A 6,000-nucleotide genomic window follows, 5' to 3' on the forward strand; every position below is an offset into this window, starting at 1 on the left:
GCCCTTTTACTCTGATGAGTTATGTCTGTTTTGGTTTGAGGCCGTAGGGAATCTCAAGATTACTGGCCGGTTATGTCCTTAACCCATAGGGGCGGGTTCTGGTCATGACAGAGTGGTATCAGAGCACGAGTTAATAACTCACACACTTGTCCAAAAAGGGCAATAAGCGTCTAGAAAAGATCTAGGATGCATTCATGTGATAAGTTTGAATTTGAAGGCATTAAGAGTGTGCTTAAGTGTTTTGATTTGAACAATGAGGCGCTATAAGTTGTGATTTACTTACATTGCAAATTATTTGAATATGTATGCTCTTTAATATATGCATACTTGTGAATCTTTTGTACAAAGCATAATGTAAGTTTAATCAGATGGTGAAAACAAGAGGTGATGAGATAGAAGTGTCCTCTACTGCCAGAATAGATAGAATGGAAAGGTTTATTCAGGAAATGGCAGAAGCATTGGCAACAACAGGAATGGCAACAACAGTGGCAACAACCACATCCTCCACCTCCACCTTCGGCACCACCCGTGCCAGATAATTAGAATGATGATCAAATAATAGCACTCACCAAAGAATTCAAGAAAATGAAACCACCACAGTTCCACGGGGGACTAGATCCATTGAAAGCCGAAGCATGGGTTCTCGGCATTGAGAAATTGTTTGAAGTGTTCCCTTGCTCGGAGACTCAAAAAGTGCTTCTAGCCACTTTTATGCTAGAAGACGAGGCAAGAAGATGGTGGATGTTAATACGAGAAAATCATAACGATGTTGACTGGGTGAAATTTCTGGAAATCTTCTATGACAAGTACTTCCCGCAGTGTGTTCGGGAGAGGAAAGTAGCAGAATTCATGGAACTAAAGCAAGACAGTATGACTGTAGCTGAGTATGAGGCCAAATTCACTGAATTGGCTAGGTTTGCACCACATGTAATTGATATTGACTATAAGAAGGCGAGATACTCTGAAGGTGGGCTCCGAAGTGACATTTTAGAAAGAGTGAATGTCTTGACGCTGGAGACTTACTTTGGGGTGCTAGACAGGGCCATCATATCAGAGGCTAACATAGCTAGACAGGCTAAGCCACCAACAGAATGGAAAGGCAATAAAAGACAAGGCTTCTTTTTGAAGAAATTTTTTTTGAAAAAGCAAAACAGGGGCTCCTCAAATACTTCAAATTCTTCCCGAGACACAGCTCCCATGTGCAACATTTGTAGCAAAAGGCACCGTGGAGTTTGTTACCGTGCATCAGGAGCCTGTTTCAGATGTGGGAAACAAGGGCATATAGCCCGAGAACTGCTACCACCGGGGATACTGTGAGACAGGGGAGAGTTTTTGCACTTATTCCGGGCGATACACGGAATGCTAATGCAGTCGTCTCAAGTACTATTTCTATATGTAATCAGGATGCTTTTGTGTTAATTGACTCCGGATCCACACACTCTTTTGTGACATATGCATTTGCATCTAGACTGAATAGACCCCTAGAATTACTGCCATATCTGCTATGTGTATCTGCTCCATCTGGGGAATCTGTATTATGTGAATCTATATACCGGTTTTGTGATATGCTTGTTGAGGATGCTATCCTATACGGGGATTTGTTACCCTTGAATTTTAGACATTTTGATGTAATTTTGGGCATGGATTGGTTGACCAAATATTGTGCCACCAATGATTGTGTGACAAAACGAGTTGTGTTTAAACTACCAGAACAAAAAGAGATTGTGTTTGTGGGTAATGGGGTAATGCCTCCATCTTATTTGATATCTGCAATGAAAGCATATAAACTGATCAAGAAAGGGTGCTAGGGTTATTTGTGCTATGTGTTGTCCGAACAATCTGTGAATGTTGAATTGAATGATATCCCTATTGTTAGAGAATTTCTAGATGTGTTTCCAAATGAATTATCAGGGGAATTGGTAGATAGCGAGATAGAGTTTACCATTGAAACTGTGTCAGGCACCCAACCTATTTCTAAAACTCCCTACAGAATGGTTACTGCTGAAATGAAAGAATTGAAATAACAGTTGCAAGACCTGCTTAACAAAGGGTTTATCCGACCTAACACTTCGTCATGGGGTGCACCGGTGTTGTTTGTGAAAAAGAAAGATGGAACCCTACGCCTGTGTATTGATTATCGGGAATTGAACAAGGTAACAATAAAGAACAAATATCCCCTACCCCGTATTGATGATTTATTTGACCAGTTGCAGGGATCACAGGTGTTTTCTAAGATTGATTTGAGGTCTGGGTATCATCAACTGAAAGTAAAGGCAAAAGATGTTGAGAAAACAGTGTTTAGAACAAGGTATGGTCATTTTGAGTTTCTTGTTATGCCATTTGGAGTGACTAATGCTCTGACAGCATTTATGGACCTAATGAACCGAATTTTTAAAACCTACCTCGATGAGTTTGTTGTGGTTTTCATTGATGACATTTTGATATATTCTAAAGATAGACTTGAACATGAACATCATTTGAGAACTGTTCCACAAATACTTCGGGAAAGGAAATTATTTGCTAAACTAAAGAAATGTGAGTTTTGGTTGGATAAAGTTGTTTTCTTAGGGCACGTAATCAACAAGGCGGGAATTCAGTGGACCCGCAGAAAATAAAGGCAATTGTAAATTGGCCTACACTGACTAATGTAACAGAAGTCCGCAGCTTCATGGGCTTAGCAGGGTATTACAGGAGGTTTGTGAAGGACTTTTCAAAATTAGATGTGCCTCTTACCCAATTGACACGGAAAGGGCAATCGTTTGAATGGAACGACGAAAGAGAAGCTGTCTTACATGAAATGAAAACAAAATTGACCACTACACCAATTTTGACACTACCTTCAGGTACGGAGAATTTTGTAATTTTCAGTGATGCGTCTTATAAAGGGTTGGGTTATGTGTTAATGCAGAACGGAAAGGTTATTGCTTACGCATCCCGACAGTTGAGGCCACACGAGAAGAATTATCCAACACATGATCTAGAATTGGCCGCAGTTGTTTTTGCTTTGAAAATCTGACGGCATTATCTGTATGGAGCAAAGTGTGAAGTCTACATGGATCACAAAAGTCTGAAATACTTCTTCACGCAAAAGGAGTTGAATATGCGACAAAGGAGATGGCTGGAATTGATAAAGGATTACGATTTAGAGATTCAGTATCACCTCGGGATAGCTAACACAGTTGCTGATGCCTTGAGCAGAAAATCAACGGGGATTATGGCTTGTTTGCTTACTGAACAGAAAGAGATCTAGCAAGATTTTGAGAAATCTGAAATTGAAGTGGTAATGTGTGAACAGGGCGGATTGATAGCCGCTATTACAGCCGAGCCGGCAGTCATTGATGAAATCAAACAGAAACAGAAAGAGGATGAATTCCTCAAGAAAGTGATTGATGAATTTGAGGCAAATCCGAAAGCAGAGTTTGGCATTGAGAATGAAGTGTTGAGATTTCAGAACAGAATGTGTGTCCCAAATATTCCAGAACTAAAGAAGAGGGTTTTAGATGAAGCCCACAGATCCGTATTTACTATGCATCTGGGTAATAATAAAATGTATCGGGATTTGAAACAAACTTATTGATGGCCTAAAATGAAGAAAGAGATTGCAGAATATGTGTCCAAGTGTCTTCAATGTCAGCAAGTCAAAGCTGAACAGCAGAAACCATGCGGTCTACTTCAACCTCTCCCTATTCCTGAATGGAAATGGGAGCATGTGACTATGGACTTCATTGTTGGACTACCTCGGACTTCTCGAGGTATGGATTCTATTTGGGTTGTAGTTGATAGACTGATTAAATCTGCACATTTCTACCAGTGAGAACTACGTTTAATGCTTATAGACTGGCTACCATTTACGTTGATGAGATTATCCGTTTACAAGGAGTTCCGGTATCCATTGTGTCGGATAGGGATCCAAAATTTGTATCTGGATTGTGGAAGAGTTTGCAAGAAGCTATGGGAATAGAACTAAGATTCAGTACTACATTCCACCCACAGACCGATGGGCAATCAGAATGAACAATACAAACTTTGGAAGATATGCTTCGGATGTGTGCTTTGGATTTTCAGGGGAGTTGGGAAGACTATTTGCCACTTGCAGAATTTTCTTATAATAACAGCTTCCACTCCAGCATCAGTATGGCACCATACGAGGCTTTGTATGGTAGAAGGTGTAGATCACCGATTTGTTGGATAGAGGTCGGGGATAGAGCGTTACTTGGGCCAGAAATCGTGTAAGACACTTCTGAGAAAATCAAGATTATTCAGCAAAGGCTCAAAACAGCTCAAGACCGACAAAAGAATTATGCAGATGTTCGGAGGAGACCTCTTGAGTATGAGGTCGGTGACCATGTGTTCATTCGTGTGTCCCCAATGAAGGGCCAAGTGAGGTTTGGAAAGAAGGGCAGGTTGTCGCCCCGTTACATCAGGCCGTTTCAGATTTTGGAAAGGCTTGGTCCAGTTGCCTATAGAGTTGTTTTGCCACCGGGATTTGAACAAATCCATAATGTGTTTCATGTGTCGATGTTGAGGGGTTACCTCCGAGACCCGTTCCATGTGATTGATTATCACCGGGTAGCTATTGATGAAAATATGGAATATGCCGAATGGCTAGAACGAATTGTTGATCGGCAAGTGAAACAATTGAGAGGCAAGTCCATCCCAATGGTGAAAGTGGAATGGAAAGAACACTATGGGATGGATGCCACGCGGGAAAAAGAGGAGGAAATGCGACTACGCTATCCACATTTGTTTCCCAACGAAGGTAAATTAAGTTTGGAGGACCAAACATCCCAAAGGGGGGAAGACTGTGATACCCCTGTTCCGTAATATGTTAATTGGTCCTTAATATAAGTATGATTATGTGTTTAATATGATTTTGTGTGCCACTATGTGAAAATATGTGGTTCTGAATTTCTATATGTTCACCGTAAGAATATCTGTTTGATTATCTACTTTGGAAGTTAAATTGAAGGCCCTATCGGCCACAGAAACCAAAATTGATTGCGCCATTGTGATTAGGGTAATTTTTAGAGCCTACGGTGAAATTTAATTGGAAACCGACTCAGATCAAATTAAACAGATTAAATTGGTGTTATAGTACTCAATTATTTAATATTAATAAGTATAATTGAGGGAAATTATAAGTGGGGCACTATGTACTCAAATCTCCTCTTTAGCATTCTATTTGGCTGATTCTAATTCAAGAAAAGGGGGAGGGCCAGCTAGAGAGAGAGAGAGAGGAAATAGTTGGAGTTTGATCATTGAAGCTTGAAAAACTTGAAGATTTAGCTCGAGAATTAGCTAGAGCTTGGGTATTTTAGGCTCCTAGGTGAGTAATCAACCCTTGACTCATGGATTTTAGTTTGTAATTTGTAGATTTCAAGTTGAATGATGATAAATAGCATGAGTTAAGTTGGTTTTGTTGAATTGGAAGCCAATATGTGCATGCATGTAAGAAATTACTTTGAGTTTGCATATTTGTGCTTGAATTACATGACTCATGTTGAATTTTTTGTTTAAGTCCATGTATTTGATCATCTCTTCATCACATAAGTTGAGAATGAGGGTTATATGTCACATGCATGTACAATCCATGAGAGTAGAAGTTTTGAATGTTTGAATTTGGTATGTTAGTAATGAGTTTGAAATAATTTGGGACATGCATGTGTTTGATTCATGAAATTGAGCTTCATAATGTTGTAATTTGGTGTTTGTACCATGTTAGTACATATATATGTGAAGCTTGAGCCTTAATGTGCAAGAAATGTTGATTTGAATAGCAAGTTTGAGCTCAAGAACATTGTCAGAAAATCCAAAAAAATTGATGTCCGCTCGAGTAGGGGAACCACCGCTCGAGCGTGAATTTCGTGCTCCCAGTGCTTTTGCAGACTTGGATGTCCGCTCAAGCAAGTAAGCTCATGCTCGAGTGTGGAGCTATGTACGTAGACCTTTAGCTCGAGCGCCAGACTTCACACTCAAGCATAATTTTGATGCATCCAGCAC

Source organism: Camellia sinensis, chromosome 12 (genome assembly GCF_055761805.1).
Source record: "Camellia sinensis isolate YWXY chromosome 12, ASM5576180v1, whole genome shotgun sequence".
Taxonomy (NCBI): domain Eukaryota; kingdom Viridiplantae; phylum Streptophyta; class Magnoliopsida; order Ericales; family Theaceae; genus Camellia; species Camellia sinensis.